Source organism: Saimiri boliviensis, chromosome X (assembly GCF_048565385.1).
Source record: "Saimiri boliviensis isolate mSaiBol1 chromosome X, mSaiBol1.pri, whole genome shotgun sequence".
Lineage (NCBI taxonomy): Eukaryota > Metazoa > Chordata > Mammalia > Primates > Cebidae > Saimiri > Saimiri boliviensis.
In genome coordinates this window covers 43,995,174-44,015,483 of record NC_133470.1, presented here as the reverse complement: position 1 = coordinate 44,015,483, position 20,310 = coordinate 43,995,174, and positions in this window count along the sequence as shown.

The window sequence follows — 20,310 nt, the reverse complement described above, 5'->3', positions numbered from 1 at the left end:
TTGGTTTGGTTTTGTTTGAGCCAAGAGTCTCTCTCTGTCGCCCAGGCTGGAATGCAGTGGCACGATCTCGGCTCACTGCAACTTTCCCCTCCCAGGTTCAAGCCATTCTCCTGCCTCAGCCTCCCAAGTAGCTGAGACTACAGGTGCGTGCCACCACACTCAGATTATTTTTGTATTTTTAGTAGAGATGGGGTTTCACCATGTTGGCCAGGCTGGTCTCAAACTCCTAACCTCAAGCAATCTGCCCACCTCGGCCTCCCAAAGTGCTAGGATTACAGGCGTGAGCCACTGCGCCCGGCCGGTCTTTAGTACATAGAAAGCTCACTGGGGGAATGTTTGGGCCCTTTTTCCTCCCAGTTGGAGGAGAGAACAAAAACCAAAGTCATCCTCTGAGCTGCATTTCTTCCTATCTTAACCCAGTATGGTCAAAAGCAGCCAGGAGATCCAGCAAGCCAAGTGTGTATGGATGGACTGATCATTTTCAAATGCCACGAGTAACTTCTACTTCTCATAAGAGATAGCGAGCAGCTCAGCTGCTGTTTTATATAATAGGTAACTCCATAGCCACCCAGGAATGATTTTCTCATCCCCCTTCCCTCTACTTCCCTCCCAGGAAGCCTCCCACATATCGCACTCTCCCCAGAGCATCAACAATGCAGCAACAAGTGTGTCATGTTTCTGCCCAGAGAAGCCCATTGAAGACTCAGCGACAAAGGTTTTTATTGGGAGTTTACAAGCTCTCTGCCTAGCAATTCCAGACTCTCAGAAGGGAGGCCGATGGCCAGCATAAACCAGACTGTCAGCACAACGTAGACACAGTGAGCCAACCTTATCAGTTAGGGAAGGGTGGGAACCCTCCAGAAATCCAAGTTCCCAGACATCAGCCAAGGACCAACCTTGAGAGTAAGTTTTTCTCAGCTTAACAGTCTCAGGCCTGCTCTGTTAATCCCTTTCTAGGCACCCATATTATCCAGTCTCAGAATAACAATACTGAAATGACTGAAAAAATTATAACAGTGAAAAAAATTATGACAGTGAAAGAGATCTGACCTAACTGACCCCATCTTGCCCTTAACCTCTAAACTGTCCTTATTTATTCCCAGGCATAGGCCAAGCCAACTACAGGAAAAATTTAGTTTATAGGTTTTTTCTTCTTGTTGTTTTTTGAGACAGGCTCTCACTCTGTCACCCAGGCTGGAGTGCAATGGCGCAATCTTGGCTGACTGCAACCTCTGCCTCCCGGGTTCAAGTGATTCTCCTGCCTCAGCCTCCCAAGTTGTTGAGATTACAAGTGTGTGCCAACATGCCCAGCTAATTTTTTTTTTCCTGGTAGAGACAGGGTTTCACCATGTTGGCCAGGCTGGCCTTGAACCCCTGACCTCAAGCGATCCACCCATCTCAACCCCTCAAAGTGCTGGGATTACCAGAGTGAGCCACCATGAGGCCTTAGTTTATGGTTCAACTTTGAAACAAAGATGATAACAGCCCTTTCCCAAAACAAACCCCCTTCTTGCCTTGGGGCCAGACAGCCTTTATAAAACTAACAAATTAGCCACAAGATGAGAAAATCTGGTTTAGAAGTCATGCAGCCAAAGGTCACAAGATTCCTAACGTCCCCAATTGTTCCTTTTGATAACATCACTATTGTAAATCCTATGATTGGTGCTTGAGATATTTTTCAGACCTGCATTCTTTTTTTTTTCTTAATTCTTTTTTTCAAGACAGACTGTCACTCTGTCACCCAGGCTGGAATGCAGTGGTGTGATCCTGGCTTACAGCAACCTCTGCCTGCCGGGTTCAAGAAGTTCTCATGCCTCAGCCTCCCGAGTAGCTGGGACTACAGGTGTGTACCACCTTGCTTGGCTAATTTTTGTATTTTTAGTAGAGACAGGGTTTTGCCATGTGCCAGGCTGATCTCCAACTCCTGGCCTCAAGTGATCTGCCTGCCTTGGCCTCCCAAAGTGCTGGGATTATAGGCATGTGCCACCATGGCTGGCCTCATTGTTTCATATATTTTATCATTTTTGCAGTTGTTTCAAGTGGAAGAGTAAATCCGGTTCCTGTAACTCCATCTTGGCCAGAAGCAAAAGGAAGTTTGATGTGCTCTTCCAATATGTAGTTTCCATTTTTCTTTTTTAAATTCCAGGAAGTTTTCTTGAATTATCGTTTTTACTATTTGTTTTCATCATTTTGTCCTTGTTTTCTTCAAGGACTCCTAGCATATGTGAATTGGATCTTCTTTTTCTAACTTTGATATTTGTCATTTGTCCTCAAATACTATTATTTCTCTTTGTAAAAAATATGTTCCTCCTTTCCACCTTGTATTTCTTTTAAGCCATCATGTGTTGTGTTTATTTGCTCTGTGTTCCTTGCAGTTTAATTTTCTATTCTGAAAGATTTTCTCTTTTACTCCCAAATATTTTCTGAGATCTATCGTGAGTTTTTCTACTTCTTATTTACATTATTATTTCATTGTCTCGCATCATTTTCTTAATATTGTTTAGCTTGTTCAAAATAGTTGGCTATAATTTTGATGTGTTCTGTGAGCAACTGTTTTTGACATTCTTCCACTGTGTCCAAGAATGGTATTCTACCCCTTATTGTTTTATTCTTACAGCAATATTGTATGGGATTTGTCCTCTGTATGTTCCTGTTGCTCTTCTTTATATCAAATTAGTTTTCCTGAACTTTCAGAAGGAGGTGGGGTTCAGGGTAGCTTTTCAAGTGTCAGAGCTCCCTCTTCTGTTGTTTTTGCATAGTGCTAAAAATTATGGAAGCTTGTTTCTGAGATTCTTGGCCCTGTTCTCCCACTTGAAACAGTCTCTTCCCTTATTGAGGTAGGCTGAATAATGACTCCCCAAGATAAATCCCTGGAACCTGTGTATGTTACCATATGATAAAAGGACTTTTGGGGTGTGATTAAGTTAAAGATTTTGAGATGGAGAGATTATTCTAGATTATCAACATAGGCCCTAAATGCAATCACAAGTGTCATTATAAGAGGGAGGCGGAGGAAGATGACACAAATAGCAGAAGAAAATATGAATACAGAGGCATAGATTCGAGTGTTGTAGTCACAAGCCAAGGAACGCCGGTGGCCACCGACAGCTGGAAGAGCCAAGGAATGAGGTGCTGCCTTGCCAACACCTTGATCTTGGCCCAGGCATACTGATTTTAGATTTCTGGCCTCTAGAATTGTGAACAAATAAAATTCTGTTGTTTCAAGTCACCAAGTTTGTGGTAATTTGTTACAGTAGCAAAAGGAAACTGGTTTGGTCGCAAAAGTAGGGTGTTGCTGTAAAAAATACCCAAAAATGTGGAAGTGGCTTTGGAATAGAGTAATTAGTTAATAGGTAGAGGCTGGAAGATTGTTGAGAAACATTGTAGGAAACTCCTGGATTACCTAAAACACCCTGTTGGTAGAAATTTGGATGTTGAAGGCATTGCTGATGAAGACTCAGAAGAAGTCAAGACAATGGTAGAGAACGTCTATATCATCTTAGAGAATACATGTATCATCATAAGCATGTTAATATAAATATGACCATTAAAAGTGCTGCTGGTGAGGGCTAAGAAGGAAATCTTACTGGAAACTATAGGAAAGATGATCCTCATTATAAAGTGACAGAAAACTTAGCAATTAAGCTAATTGCTAATCCTACCATTATGTTAAAAGCAGACTTACAAGCAGTGAACTTGCATATTTAGCTAAGGGGATTTCCAAGCAAAGTGTTGAAGTACAGGCTGGTTTTTTCTTGCTGCTTATAGTAAAATGTGAGAGGGAAGTGATAAACTGAAGGAAGAACTGCTAAGCAAAAATGAATCAGGGCCAGGCACGGTGGCACACGCCTGTAATCCCAACACTTTGGGAGGCCAAAGGGGGAGAATCATTTGGGGTCAGGAGTTCAAGACCAGCCTGACCAGCATGACAAAACCCTATCTCTACTAAAGATACAAAAATTAGCTGGGTGTGGTGGCATGCACCTGTAATTCCAGTTCCTCCAGAGGCTGAAGCACAAGAATTGTGTGAACCTGGGAGGCAGAGGTTGCAGTGAGCTGAGATTGCACCACTGCACTCCAGTCTGGGTGACAGAGCGAGACTCCGTCTCAAAAAATAAATAAAAAGAATCAGGACTTGATAATTTGAGAAATTCTTAGCCTATCCAGGTTGCCAAAGCTACTAAAATTAGGATATTTGTTTTTAGGAAAGCATGCTCTGGAGAGAAGGACGAAGGTATGGCTGGGCAACCATTTGCTACTACAAAAGAGATTCGGCATGTAATTCATGGATCCTCTCAATCTTTACAGCAGAAGCCAGGAGTAGAGATGGGATTAACAAGGGAAAGCCTGTGAAAGACCTTCTTGCCTGATGGTGTGAATCCCTGCAACATATACAGGAGATCCGCAAGGTTTTCAAAGAATGTTATGCCAGCAGAAGCATTGCCAACTTATACTGAGAGACAGAGATGGAATGAAATGAAGGAAGGCTTACAGATTCCAAAGATTCTTCAGGCAAGAAACAGGGTGATAAAACTACTAAGCTTCAAACCCAAGCTACCCTTCAATAAAAAGGAAGAATGATTCCAAGGATGGAGTTTGGGGCCCATAGTGTCAATTCTTGAACTACAGAGGATTATTTCCAGGCCTTGAACCCTAATGGAATCTCCCCTGCTGGGTTTCCAAGTGGCTTGGTAACTACGACTTCTTAATTCCTTCAATTTTTCTCCCTTTTAGAATGAGAATGTCTATAACTGTTATCCTGTGCCTATCGCACCCTTGTATTTTGGGAATAGATAACCCATTTTCTTATTTCACAAGGTTCACAGATAAAGGGGAATTGTACCCTGGGTTGCCATACTTAGTTTCACCAAAACCTGATCTACATGATGAGATTTGCGACTTCTGAGCTCATGATATTCAACTAAGATTTTGAACTTGAGTTGATGCTGTAATGAATTGACACTTCTGCGGGTGTTGGGATAGGGCGAATGTATTTTTTATGTGGGATGAACATCAGTGTTTGAGAACCACAGGGTGGATTGTGCAGGTTGAATAATGACTGCCTAAAAGATATCTATGTGTTAATTCCTGGAACCTGTGAATGCTATATTATTTGGCCAAAGAAAGGACTTTGCAGATGTGATTAAGTTAAGGAACTTGCCATGAGGAGATCACCTGAATTATCTAAATGAGCCCTAAATGCAATCACAGATGATGTTATAAGAGAGAGGTAGACGAGATGGCACAAAAGACAATGTGACTACAAAGATGGAGGCTGGAGTGGTGTGGCCAAGGAATCCTGGCAGCCTCTGGTGGGAGCAGGGTCCTGCTGATACTTGATTGTTTCAAGCATCAGCAATACAAAATTGTTTCAATTTTGGCCCACTGATATTGATTTCAGACTTCTGGCCTGTATAACTGTGAGGAAATAAATTTCTGTTGTTTCAAGCCACCAAGCGTAAGATATTTTGTTATAGCCGGGCGCGGTGGCTCAAGCCTGTAATCCCAGCACTTTGGGAGGCCGAGGCGGGTGGATCACAAGATCAAGAGATCGAGACCATCCTGGTCAACATGGTGAAACCCCGTCTCTACTAAAAATACAGAAAAATAGCTGGGCATGGTGGCGCGTGCCTGTAATCCCAGCTACTCAGGAGGCTGAGGCAGGAGAATTGCCTGAACCCAGGAGGCGGAGGTTGCGGTGAGCCGAGATCGCGCCATTGCACTCCAGCCTGGGTGACGGAGCGAAACTCTGTCTCAAAAAGAAAAAAGAAAAAAAAAAAAAAAGATATTTTGTTATAGTAGCCACAGGAAATGAATACACAAGTTCAAGAGATCTATTGAGCAACATGGTGACTATGGTTAGTAACAATTGATATGTTTAGGCTTTGTGCCCCCACCTAAATCTCCTCTTGAATTGTACTCCCCATAATCTCTATCTGTCAAGGGAGAGACCAGGTGGAAGTAACTGAATCAGAGGGGCAGTTACCTCCATGCTGTTCTCATGATAGTGAGTCTGTTCTCACAAGATCTGATGGTTTTATTAGGGGTTCTTCCCCCTTTGCTTGGCACTTCTTACTACTACCTTGAGAAGAAGGTGCCTTGCTTCCCCTTTACCTTCTGCCATGATTGTAAGTTTCCTGAGGCCTCCTCAGCCATGTGAAACTGAGTTTCTTTTATAAATTACCTTATACATTTATATATTACTTTCATAAATTACCCAGTCTCAGGCAGTTCTTTATAGCAGTATAAAAACAGACTTATATACAATGTATTGTATATATGAAAACTGCCGAAAGTAAATTTTACATGTTCTCACCACAAATAAGTATTTGAGGTTATGTATATGTTAATTAGCTTGATTTGGCCATTCCACAATGTATACATATTTTATAACATCATATTGTACACCTATGATATTGTGACTTATAATAAGATATATATTTGGGCCGGACACAGTGGCTCATTCTTGTAATCCCAGCACTTTGGGAGTCTGAAGTGGGTGGATTACCTGAGGTTGGGAGTTCGAGACCAGCCTGACTGACATGGAGAAAACCTATCTCTACTAAAAATACAAAATTAGCTGGGTGTGGTGGCGCATGCCTGTAATCCCAGCTACTTGGGAGGCTGAAGCAGGAGAATCTCTTGAACCTGGGAGGCGGAGGTTGAGGTGAACCAAGATCGTGCCACTCTTGTTGCCCAGGCAACAAGAAACTCCATCTCAAAAAAAAAAAAAAAGATATATTTGGTCTTCATCACCTGATATGGTTTGTATCTGTGTCCCTGCTCAAATCTCATTTCCAATTGTAATCCCTAATGTTGGAGGAGGAGCCTGGTGGAAGGTGACTAGATCACAGGGCCAATTTCTTATGAATGGCTTAGCACCATCCCCTTGGTGCTAAGTTCTCAAAGATTTGGTTGTTGAAAACTGTGTGGAACCTCTTCCACCCTCTCTCCCTCATGTACTGGCCATGTAAGATGTGCCTGCTTCCCCTTTACCTTCTGCCATGGTTCTAAGTTTCCTGAGGCCTCCCCAGAAGCAGAAGCTGCTATGCTTCCTGTATAGCCTGTGGAACTGTGAGCCAATTAAACCTCTTTTCTTTATAAATTACCCAGTCTCAGGTATTTCTTTACAGCAGTGCAAGAACAGTCTAATACATTCCCCATTTGCTAGCGCAGAGTTCCTAAGGCTCTTGGAATCTCCAGAGTGATGAGTGACTTTTCACACTAATGAGATGATGACGACTGGTGGCCGCTAGATAGCCTCAGGATGGAGGCTGGTCACCAGAAAGACCAAAGCATGATTAGAGGATTGAGACTTGCAGACCCACCATAAACTCTGGGGAGGGAAGAAGGGCAAAAGGCTAACTTGATCACCAATGGCCAATTACATAACCAATCATGCCTACATAATGAAGTTTCCATAAAAGTGCAAAAGAACTGGCTTTGGATGAGCTTCCAGATAGTTGAACACAGGGAGATTCCTAGCAGGTGGCATGCCTACAGAGGGCATGGAAGCTCTGCATCCCTTCCCCCAGACCTCACTCTATGCATCTCTTCCATCTGCTATTCATCTGTATCCTTTGTCATATCCTAGATAATAAATGGGTAAATATAAGTAGTGTTTCCCTAAATTCTAGGAGTTGCTTTAGCAATTTAATTGAACCCAAGGAGGGGGGTCACTGATTTATAGCTGGCTGGTCAGAAGTGTAGGTCACAATTTGGGACTTACAACTGGCATCTGATGTGAGGGCAGTCTTGTGGTACTGAGCTCTCTAATAGTAGTATTTCCAGGTAGCATCAGAATTGAATTGGAGGACACCCAGATGATATCCACTGAAGAATCTGACATCAGAAGTGTTGCATTAGCTGTGTTCAGAGTAAGAGAAACACTGTTTATCCCCACTATCTCTGTTAATGCATAAATATATACAATTTTTCTTTGTCAGTTAAATAATAATAAAAACAAAACAAAACAAACATGAGAGGCTGGGTGCAGTGGTTCATGCCTGTAATCCCAGCAATTTGGGAGGCCAAGGCAGGTGGAATGCTTGAGCCCAGGAGTTTGAGGCCAGCCTGGGCGACACAGTGACACCCCATCTCTACAAAAAAATATAAAAAATTACCCAGGTGTGATGGTATGCACCTGTAGTTCCAGCTACTCAGGAGGCTGAGGTGGGAGTATCACTTGAGACCAGGGAGGATGAGGCTGCAGTAAGCTGTGATCGTACTACTGCACTCCAACCTGGGCAACAGAGCAAGACCATCTCAGAAAAAAAAAAAAAAATTACATTTACTATTGCCCTATCCTGCTCAATTTTTGTTTCACTCCCAGTAGTTTCTCATTAGTGTAGTTTGCTGTCCTATAAGACAGCCCTAGTATATCATCATACAGTAAAGAATTAATTTAGGAAGTCTGGGTTGTTTAAACCTTGCACATTCCAAGGAAAGGTTTGGCCCTTGCCCAGCTCCTGGGACTCTAAGCCAGGGGTCCTGAACTGCCAGGCCACAGACAAGTATGAGTCCGTGGCCTGTTAGGAACTGGGCCACACAGCAGAAAGTCAGCGGCAGGCAAGGGAGCAATACTGCTTGAGTTCTGCCTCCTGTCAGATCAGTGGCAGCATTAGATTCTCATAGGGGCACAAACTCTATTGTGAACTGTGCAAGCAAAGGATCTAGGTTGCACGTTCCTTATGAGAATCTAATGCCTGGTGATCTGAAATGGAACAGTTTCATCCCAAAACCATCCCCCTCTGCCCTGCATCCACAGAAAGACTGTCTTGCACAAAACTGGTACCTGGTGCCAAAAAGGTTGGGGACCACTGCTCTAAATCCTTGGATTATACTTGCCTGTTAAGAAAACTTTGTTTATGGCCAGGCGCAGTGGCTCAAGCCTGTAATCCTAGCACTTTGGGAGGCCAAGACGGGTGGATCACGAGGTCAAGAGATCGAGACTATTCTGGTCAACATGGTGAAACCCCATCTCTACTAAAAATACAAAAACAAGCTGGGCATGGTGGCACGTGCCTGTAATCCCAGCTACTCAGGAGGCTGAGGCAGGAGAATTGCTTGAACCCAGGAGGCAGAGGTTGCAGTGAGCCAAGATCACGCCATTGCACTCCAGCCTGGGTAACAAGAGCGAAACTCCGTCTCGAAAAAAAAAAAAGAAAACTTTCTTTACTTGAGTGCATGAGCCATGCCAGATAGCCATGATTTTTGGTGAGGGTCTTGGGCTGTGCAGTATCAGCGTGAACCTTGGAAGGACTGAGTAAGGTCAACCACATAGGTAGTTGGCCATGGCTGAGACTGACTCCAAATAAAAACCGTCACAAACACCAAGGCTCAAGTGAACCCATGAGTCCATGGGTTATTGAGTCCATGGTCCATGAGTTCATGAGTTCATGAGTTCATGAGTCCATGGGTTCATGAGTCCTTGAGTCCATGGTTGGCAATACTTCATGCATGTTACCCCGCATCTTGCTGGGAGAATTAAGCACTGGCCGTATAACTCCACTGAGAAGGGAGAACCCAAAGCTGGATCCTTGTTTCCCCTGGACTCTGCCCTATGTGCCCTTTTCCATTGCTGAATTAAGTCTCTATCCTTTTGCTCTAATAAACTGTAACCATCAGTATAGCAGCTTTGCTGAATTTTGAGTCCTTCATAATGGACCAGTGAACCTGAGGTTGGTCCTGGGAACCTCCAGCACAGTTGGTCTTAAGAGTTCATAGGAGGCTGGGTATAGTGGCTCACACCTTTTAATCTAGCATTTTGGGAGGCCAAGGCAGGAGGATCACTTGAGCTCAGGCATTCAACACCAGCCTGGACAACATAGCAAGACCTTGTCTCTACTAAAAATTTAAGAAATTAGCTTAGTGTGATGTCATGTGCTGTAGTCCCAGTTATTCAGGAGGCTGAGAGGGGAAGATTGCTTGAGCCTGAGAGATTGAGGCTTAGGTGAGCCAAGATCATGGCACTGCACTCCAGCCTGGGTGACAGAGCAATTCCCAGTATCAAAGAAAAAAAAAAAAGGTTCATAGGAGTTATTATAGTCTGCTCCAACCCCTTCCAACCTTCCTGCAGACCTCTCACAATCACTTGTTCCTGAATTTTGCAAAATTCTTCTGTTTCAGCTGCCGAATTCAAGTTGACCTGCCATGCCCATTGGCTGTTTTGGTATTGTGTTCTCAGGTCTGGCAAATGCTGCTTACTTCCCCTGCTTTTTCCTATACAGATAATTGTACCATGAAGTTCTTGTGGCTGTTGATTTGTCCTTACTCATGTGCATTTTGATATTCATGGATATTTCAGCTATCTATTGCTGTATAAATAAACCACACCAAAACTTAGTGGTTTAATAAGTATTTTTTTACTCATGAATCTGGGCAAGGCTCACTAGGGATGGCTCATCTGTTCTTTTTTTTTTCCCCAAGAGGTGGGATCTCATTCTGTCAACCATTGGAGTACAGTGGTATGATCATAGCTCACTGCAGCCTAAAAATCCTGGGCACAGGCAGTCCTCCTGCCTCAGCCTCCCAAGTAGCTGGGACTACCAGTATGTGCCACTGAGTCTGGTTAATATTTTTTAGTGGAGATGAGGTTTTGCTTTGCTGCACAGGCTGGTCTCAAACTTCTTCTTTTTTTTTTTTTTTTTTTGAGACGGAGTTTCACTCTTGTCACCCAGGCTGGAGTGCAATGGCGCAATCTCGGCTCACCACAACCTCCGCCTCCTGGGTTCAGGCAATTCTCCTGCCTCAGCCTCCTGAGTAGCTGGGATTACAGGCACACACCACCATGCCCAGCTAACTTTTTGTATTTTTAGTAGAGACGGGGTTTCACCATGTTGACCAGGATGGTCTCGATCTCTTGACCTTGTGATCCACCCACCTCGGCCTCCCAAAGTGCTGGGATTACAGGCTTGAGCCACCGCGCCCGGCCCTCAAACTTCTTGCTTTATTGCTTCAGATGATCTACCCACCTTAGCCTACCAAAGTGATGGGGTTAAAGGTGTGAACCACCATACCAAGATTTGTTTCTTCTCCATGTGATGCCTGGGGAAACTGGAACAGTACTGGAGGATGCAAGATAATTTCATCACATGACTGGGACCTCAGTGCTAGTTGCCAGCTGGGGCTTCAGTTATGTACACAGCCTATATTTAAGAGTCTCATGCTCAACGAACTGAGCTAGCCAGGTGGCCACCACAGTGCTGCATGACCTATTTTTAAATGACGTCTCATCCTCCAGGACCTCTGTCTTCAGAAGGACAGCACAGACCTCTTTACAGGGTATCTAGGTTCCCCTCTCATGAAAGCATAAGTTCAATGTCATTTAAGGCTGGGCTTAGAAATCCCAGAATGCCATTTCTACCATACCTTATTGGTCAAATGGAACACAAAGCCAGCCCAGACACAAAGGATGAAAAAATAGGCTCCATGTCTTGATGGGAGGATGGCAAACACGTACAGGGTTGGAAATATGGCTGGCAGCCTTATCTGCAGATAATCTGCCACACTGGGGACACTGTGTCCACTGGCTTCACCATAAATGTTGTCCATGGGTTTTGATTTTGCCATCTGGTTGCTCTGTCTGTATGGTGGCATGACAAGAGAGTGAAAACTACACTGCTGCCATCATGCTTCCAGCATCTCTTCTAATTTAAGAAAAAAAACCGCCGGGCGCGGTGGCTCAAGCCTGTAATCCCAGCACTTTGGGAGGCCGAGGCGGGTGGATCACGAGGTCAAGAGATCGAGACCATCCTGGTCAACATGGTGAAACCCCGTCTCTACTAAAAATACAAAAAATTAACTGGGCATGGTGGCACGTGCCTGTAATCCCAGCTACTCAGGAGGCTGAGGCAGGAGAATTGCCTGAACCCAGGAGGCGGAGGTTGCGGTGAGCCGAGATCGCGCCATTGCACTCCAGCCTGAGTAACAAGAGCGAAACTCCGTCTCAAAAAAGAAAAGAAAAGAAAAGAAAAAAACCTATCTCAGAAAAGAATAGAAATTTTGGGTGGAGGTAGAATGAAGAGGTAAAAACATTCTAAATGGTTCATTCTCCTGAGAAATTAGGAATAAAGGCCACTAACACATCTGTGCATGTGTGTATGTACACCCATGTGTGTATTCAATCTACCAATAGACAAATGTGAATTATGCTTTTTAAGGAATGGAAAGATAATCACCAGGAGAACTGATAAGCAGAGTAGAACTTCCAAATGACTAAGGGAGGGAGAAGCGGGGAATAAACAGAAGCTTGACAGAGCCAACAAATGTAAGGAAATTGAAAAGGTGGAAACAATAACAAAATCGAAAAAAGGAAACAAAGTTCAATGCAACATACAAAATCAGGCATATCACTGATAAACTGAATGGACTAGGCTCTCCTATAAAAGAGAGGGACTTTGAAATTGAGTCAAAAAACAAAAGTTATGTGTTGTTTACTAAAAGCGTGTTTTTTTTTTTTTTTTTTTTTTTTGACATGGAGTTTCACTCTCTTTGCCCAGGCTGGAGAGCAGAGGCATGATCTTGGCTCACTGCAACCTCCACCTCCCGGGTTCAAATGATTCTCCTGCCTCAGCCGCTGGGATTACAGGCATGCACCACCGTACCCAGCTAATTTTGTATTTTTAGCAGAGACGGGGTTTCTCCATGTTGGTCGGGCTGGTCTAGAACTTCCAATCTCAGGTGACCCACCCACCTCAGCCTCCCAAAGTGCTGGGATTACAGGTATGAGCCACTGCACCTGGCCTAGAAGCACATTTAAAATAGAGAGACTGGATGCACAGGGTGGCTCACGTCTGTAATCCCAGCACTTTGAGAGGCCAAGGTGGGAGGATCACCTGAGGCCACGAGTTTGAGACCAGATTGAGACCTCATCTCTATAAAAATAAAAATTAGCCCGGCATGGTGATGCGCATCTGTAGTCCCAGCTACTCGAGAGGCTGTGGTAGGAGGATCACTTAAGCCCAGGAGTTCAATGCTACAGTAAGCTATAATTGTGCCAGGGCGAGAGTGAGACTCTGTCTCTACCAAAATAAAATTAAATTAAATTAACAAATAAAACAAAGAGACAAAAGCTGGATGCAGTGGCTCAAATCTGTAATCCCAGCATTTTGGGAGGCTGAGGTGGGAGGGTCACTTCAGGCCAGGAGTTTGAGAGTAGCCTGGGCAACACAGTAAGACCCTGTGTTTTAAAAAAAAACTTGGCCGGGCGCGGTGGCTCAAGCCTGTAATCCCAGCACTTTGGGAGGCCGAGGCGGGTGGATCACGAGGTCTAGAGTTCGAGACTATCCTGGTCGACATGGTGAAACCCCGTCTCTACTAAAAATACAAAAAATTAGCTGGGCATGGTGGCGCGTGACTGTAATCCCAGCTACTCAGGAGGCTGAGGCAGGAGAATTGCCTGAACCCGGGAGGCGGAAGTTGCGGTGAGCCGAGATCGCGCCATCGCGCTCCAGCCTGGGTAACAGGAGCGAAACTCCGTCTCAAAAAAAAAAAAAAAAAAAAAAAAAAAAAAAACTTAAAAATTAACTGGAGGAGTTACGCTACAGTAAGTTATGATCGCCCCAGAGTGAGACACCATCTCTAAAGAAGTTAGAGAGCTCTGAGAACTCCTGAGCTCAAGCCATCTTTCCACCTCAGCCTCCCAAGTAGCTGGAACTACAGGCACATACCACCACCATGCCCAGCTAATTTTTATTTTGCTAGAGATGGGGTCTCACTTTGTTGCCCATGCTGGTCTCAAACTCCTGGGCTCAAGGAATCCTTCTGCCTTGGCCTCCCAGAGTTCTGCAATTATAGGGACGTGCCTCCTGTAAACAAAAAATTTGCCAGGTACGGTGGTTCACACCTGCAGTCCCAACCACTTTAGAGGCTGAAGTGGGAGGATCAATTGTGCCCAGGAGGTTGAGGCTACAGTGAGTCATGATGGCAGCACTGTACTCCAGCCTGGGTGACAGAGTGAGATCCTGTCAATCAATCAATCAATCAATCAATAAAATGAATAAATAAAAAGAATCCAAAGTAAAAAATATGAAAATTATAAGCTAATTAATGGAAAAAAAACCTCTGTACCTTACAAGCAAACTATATAATCTCTACTCCTGTGTCCTTGCAACATTAAAAACATTCAATTGTCTAACTTCACCTCAGATAAATGATTTACACCTTTTTAAAAGAAGGGCTTGGACAGATCACATTCTTTTAAGATTCAGTAAAATCAGAAATAAATTTTTTAAGAGACAGGGTTTTGCCGTGTTAGCCGGGATGGTCTCGATCTCCTGACCTCGTGATCCACCCGCCTCAGCCTCCCAAAGTGCTGGGAGTACAGGCGTGAGCCACCGTGCCCGGCTTACCAAAATGTTTTAACCAGTTGGAAATTAAGAAACACTTTCCTAAATAGATCAGAACTAAGTGGGTCTATATTATATAAATTATTCCAGTTCATAAAGACAGACAGAAATTTCCCAGTTTATCTTATGAAAGAATAACTTTAATACCCAAACTGAAATATGCTGCTTGAAAAATAACTAGAAACAGACCAGGCATGGTGGCTCACACCTGTAACCTCAGCACTTTGGGAGGCCAAGGCAGGTGGATCACCTGAGGGCAGGAGTTCGAGACCAGCCTGGCCAACATGGTGAAACCCTGTCTCTACTAAAAATATAAAAATTAGCTGGGCATGGTGGTGGGCACCTGTAGTCCCAGCTACTAGGGAGGCTGAGACAGGAGAATCTCTTGAACCCAGGAGGCAGAGGTTGCAGTAAGCTGAGATCATACCACTGTACTCCAGCCTGGGCAACAGAGCAAGACTCTGTCTCAGAAAGGGGAGGGGAGGAGAGGGAAGGGAAGGGACAGAACTAGAAACATTATTTTGTGAATACAGATAGAAAATTCTATATAAAATATCAGCAAATCAAATCCAGACACGTCTAAAGAAAAACAAATTTGCCGTAGCCATTAAGATGATTCCAGGAATACTGGTAGGGTTTAATACTTGTAAATAAATCAACATAATTCATTACATCAATGCTTTAGAAAAACTATATAATGCTATCAATTAATATGAAAAAGAATATGATAAAACTCAGTAGCCATTGCATTAATAAGAAAAACTAGAGATAGAATAGTAAGAGAAGAAAACTACTTAAAATAAACAACACTATTTTCCAAAACTTACCAGAAAACTGTATACTAAATGGTAAAATGTTTAAATCATTTCCATTAACATTGGCAACAAGATAGGGATGTTTTCTATCACATCTATTCTCAACAGTATTTTGAAGGCTCTGTCTCAGCATTGTCCAATACAGCATTGTCCATCATTCTGTAATGATGGAAATATTTTTATATTTAGCATCATCCAATACAGTAGCCACTAGCCATATTTAGGTACTGAGCACTTGAAATTTGGCTAGGCAACTGAGAAACCGAATTTTAAGTTTGATTTAACTTAAATTTAAACAGTAGGCCAGGCATGGTAGCTCACGCCTGTAATCCCAGCACTCTGGGAGGCCAAGGCAGGTGGATCCCTTGAGCTCAAGAGTCTGAGATCAATCTGGGCAACATGGCAAAGCCTCATCTTTACAAATACAAAAATTAGCTGGGCGTGGTGGTGCACATCTGTAGTCCCAGCTACTTGGGAGGCTGAAGTGAGGGCATCGCCTGAGCCTGGGAGGGAGAGGCTGCAGTGAGTAGAGATCATGACACTCCACTCCAGCCTAGGTGACAGAGTGAGAGCCTGTCTCAAAAAAATAATAATAAAAAGATAAAATAAACAGTCAATGAGCTTAGTGGCTACCTTCTTAGGCAGCTGAAACAGTGAAAAAAGGAGGAAAAAATAATCATATCAAATGTCAGATAGAGAATATCATCTATAGCTGATATGATTGTACAATTAGAAAACCTACCAAAAAAACTATACTAAGAAGCTACCAGAACAGGTAGATAGTTTTGATAAAGAGCTGGATACAAGATAAAATTATCACCTGTAGTCCCAGCCATTTGGGAGGCTGAGGTAGGAGAATCACTTGAGTCCAGGAGTTTGATACCAACCTGGGCAACATAGGGAGAACCTGTCTCTACAAAAAAATTCAAAAATTAGCTGGGTCTCATCAGGCACGGTGGCTCACACCTGTAATCCGAGCACTTTGGGAGGCTAAGGCAGCAGATCACGAGGTCAGGAGTTCAAGACCAGCCTGGTCAACATGGTGAAACTCCACCTCCACTAAAAATACAAAAATTAGCTGGGTGTAGTAGCATGTGCCTGCAGTCCCAGCTACTCAGCAGGCTGAGGCAGGAGAATCGCTTGAACCTGGGAGGCAGAGGTTGCAGTGAGCCAATATCTCACCACTGCCCTCCAGCCTGGGTAAGAGAGTGAGACTCTGTCTCAAAAAAATTAGCTGGGTCTGGTGGTGCACACCTATAGTCCCAGCTACTTGGGAGGCTGAGGAGGGAGGATCATTTGAGCACGGGAGGCTGAGACTGCAGTGAGCTGTGATCATGCCAGTGAACTTCAAGGCAAGACCCTGTCTCAAAATAAATAAATAAATAAGAGAGAAAATTATAAAAATAGGTTATTCCTATACTAGCAATAAGCAGATGGGGCTAGTAAAAATAATGACAACAAAAATATAAATATGTAAAAATAAATTTAACCAAAAAAGATAAAAAGAGGATGGAGTTATAAGAAGAAAAATTATAAACAGGACTGCAGCATATAAGACATAATCAGACACATCAAATCCCTAGATACAAAGGCTTAATTTAATAAAAACATTAAATCTCCCCAAATATTATATTAACATAAATATAATTCTAATCATCAAAATTATAATGGGTTTTTTTTTTTTTTTTGAGACAGAGTCTTGCTCTGTCACTCAGACTGGAGTGCAGTGGCATGATCTCAGCTCACTGCAACTTCTGCCTCCCGGGTTCAAGCAATTCTCCTGCCTCAGCCTCCCAAGTAGCTGGGATTACAGGTGTGCATCACTGTGGCTAGCTAATTTTTATATTAGTAGAGACGGAGTTTCACCTTGTTGGCCAGGCTGGTCTTGAACTCCTGACCTCAAGTGATCCACCTGCCTCTACCTCCCAAAGTGCTAGGATTACAGGTGTGAGCCACCTTGTCCAGCAATAGTTTAGGGTTTTTTTGAGACAGTCTCACTCTGTCGCCCAGGCTGGAGTGCAGTGGTGTAATCTCTACTCATTGCAACCTCCACCTCCTGGGTTCAAGCGATTCTCCTGCCTCAGCCTTCCAAGTAGCTGGGGTTACAGGTGCACGCCACCGCGCATGGCTAATTTTAGTATTTTTTTTAGTAGAGACAGGGTTTCGCCATGTTGGCCAGGCTGGTCTCAAACTCCTGGCCTCAAGTGATCTGCCTGCCTTGGCCTCCCAAAAATGCTGGGATTACAGGTGTGAGCCACCTCACCCAGCCACAACAGTTTAGTTTTGTTGTGGGTGGTTTTTTTGGGTGGGGGGTGGGTTGGTAGCATTCATTTTGAAATTTGATTAAATTATTTTAAACTTCAGAGAATTCCTAGAAAATAAATTTGTAAGAACAAAAATCCCTTGAAATTAAATAGATTATAGACACAAAATAGACTTCAAGTCAAGCTAAGTATATTTGTGACCTTACATGACAGAAACGATATTTAATTCAGTAGGTACAGGGTGGTGTGTACCATAAATAGTGCCAGCTGACAATATTGACACCTCATTCTGGTGAGCAGTGCAGGTCAAGAAATACTCTTACTCTAAAGGGAAAACGGCTTTTCTGAAAAATGGCTTACTGTAAAGAATCATCCTTCCCCATATGACTTAGAAATCACAGATGCCCCTGTTTACCTATGAGAAGGCCAGACACCCACCCTCCAAATTCCCATTCTTTGTCTCATAAATGATAAGCCTGCTTATTCCCACTGATCAATCAGAACAAAATGCTCTTTAGCCAAACTTGAACTACGGTTCTTTCCTACAAGCTCCTGGACTGTGCTTGCTCCCAAGCCTGCGCAAGCATCAAAAAAAGTAGAAATCCCCTCCACCCCCTGCAACGGACCCTGCTTCTCAGCTTCTCCTGAGAATGGGCCGACCACAGTGGCACACTTTCCCGGCAGACTCCACTGGCCATTCCCCCTTGTTTGTGGAGCTTCCTCTCCACAGATTCTGCTTATCTCTGCCGGCCTCCTTAGCCTCTACAAGAAAAGCTTTTTTCTTCTGTTTGGTTTCAAGATGCTCTCAGGTTTCTGAGATGGGAGCATTCTCCCTTTTGCAATAGTCTATCTTTCTAATGAAAGTCTCTGTTTTTATTTGACACGGAAAAAAGCATGACACAGGCTTCTTTTCTTGTTCAAGCTTGATCTCGATTTCATACCATACACCAGAGTAAATTCCAACTAGATTAAAGTAGAAAAAAAGCAATAGGCCTGGCACAGTGGCTCACACCTGTGATCCCAACACTTTTGGAGGCCGAGGTGGGCGGATCACGAGGTCAGGAGATCGAGACCATCCTGGCCAACATGGTGAAACCCCATCTCCACTAAAAATACAAAAATTAGCCAGGTGGCGTGTGCCTGTAGTCCCAGCTGCTCAGAAGGCTGAGGCAGGAGAATCGCTTGAACCTGGGAGGTAGAGGTTGCAGTGAGCCAAGATTGCACCACTGCATTCAGCAAGGCTCCTTTGAAAGAAAGGAAGGAAGGGAGGGAGGGATGGAGGGAGGGAGGGAAGAAAGGAAGAACACTGAAATAAATGTATAAATGTTAAGATTATCCTTCCATCTAGAATAGGGAAGGGAAACTAGGCAAGATGGGATACACAAAAGCCATAAAAGAAAGTTTAGACATATCTGATCAGAGGCTACATTTCACTAATTACATATTAAAAAAGAACACATAAAATTTTTCTTTTTTTTTTTTTTTTTTTGAGACGAAGCCTCGCTCTGTCACACAGGCTACAGTGCAGTGGTGCCAGCTCGGCTCACTGCAATCTCCACCTCCCGGGTTCAAGCGATTCTCTTGCCTCAACCTCCTGAGTAGCTGAGATTACAAGCATCCACCACCACGCCCAGCTATTTTTTTAAAATTATTTTTAGTAGAGACGGGGTTTCACCATGTTGGTCAGGCTGGTCTCAAACTCCAGGTCTCAGGTGATCCACCAGCCTAGGCTTCCCAAAGTGCTGGGATTACAGGCATGAGCCACTGCACTCAGCCCACATAAAATTTTTCTCATTGCACATTTAAATAAAACATAAAATGCAAAAGACAAAAAGAGTTCAGGGAAAAATACTGCAATGTAATTGACAGATGATTAATATCCTTAACGTACAAAGATATTAATATCTCTAATGTAATATCCCTAATGTACAGCATAACTGACAGACTGTTAATATTCCTAACATACAATGTAATTTGTACACTGTTTACAAATTGAAAAGGACAAATCACCCCAAAGAAAACTGGACAAAGGATATGAAAATTTGCAAAAGAGAAAACCTAAATGGCCAACAGACCAAAACAATTCTCAGTTGGACAACTTGTCAAAAAAACACAACATTAAAGACAGCATCAACCTCCAGCGCTGGAGGGGATTTGCCTTAATGAACTTAACGATTTTGCTGGTGGGACTAGGAAACCTTGCAATCTTTTGTGGGAAGGAATTTGGCTATATCTATTCAGTACACCGTTATCTGCAGTTAATAATAAAATTTCAAAATATAGGAAGCAAAAGATTTAATAGCACAAGGAAAACCTGACAAGACAGTCTCTCTCTTCTCTCTCCCCACTCCCCCACCCTCAGTTGACAAGCTGAAGGGAATTATCAGGAAACACACATTTTAAACGGCCTAACGCACAAGCTTGAACCAATAGAGCCATAGAGTATGATAAACCCAACAACTGGAAGACAGAGTCTTTTCAATCAAGACACAAAACCATTTTTGAAAGCTGGTCTCGTACCTGAGCCTTAAAGCAAGTTTCAACAAATTTCAAGCTCAACGTTCTTGGGCCGCAAGGCAAATCAGGCTTAGAAATCACTGACTTAAGGATTAACTTCTTGTTCGTTTGTGGAAACGCAAAATGGTGTTAGAACCTCTAATATTTTCTGCAGTCCGTCTAAATTTCTTATTTGAATCGATCCTTAGAAAAGGACTCGATAGACCGAGCTGGGTCAAATTGCCTACGGCTCCGGCTCCGTTGGGCAGCGTGTCCACCCCTGCTGACCAAAGCCCAGCGAACGTGCAGCTGGCACTCGGCCGCCTTTGTTTCCTTCTCCTAGAATAAAACTCCACTCCTTTCCCACATTCCTGGAGACACCGCGTT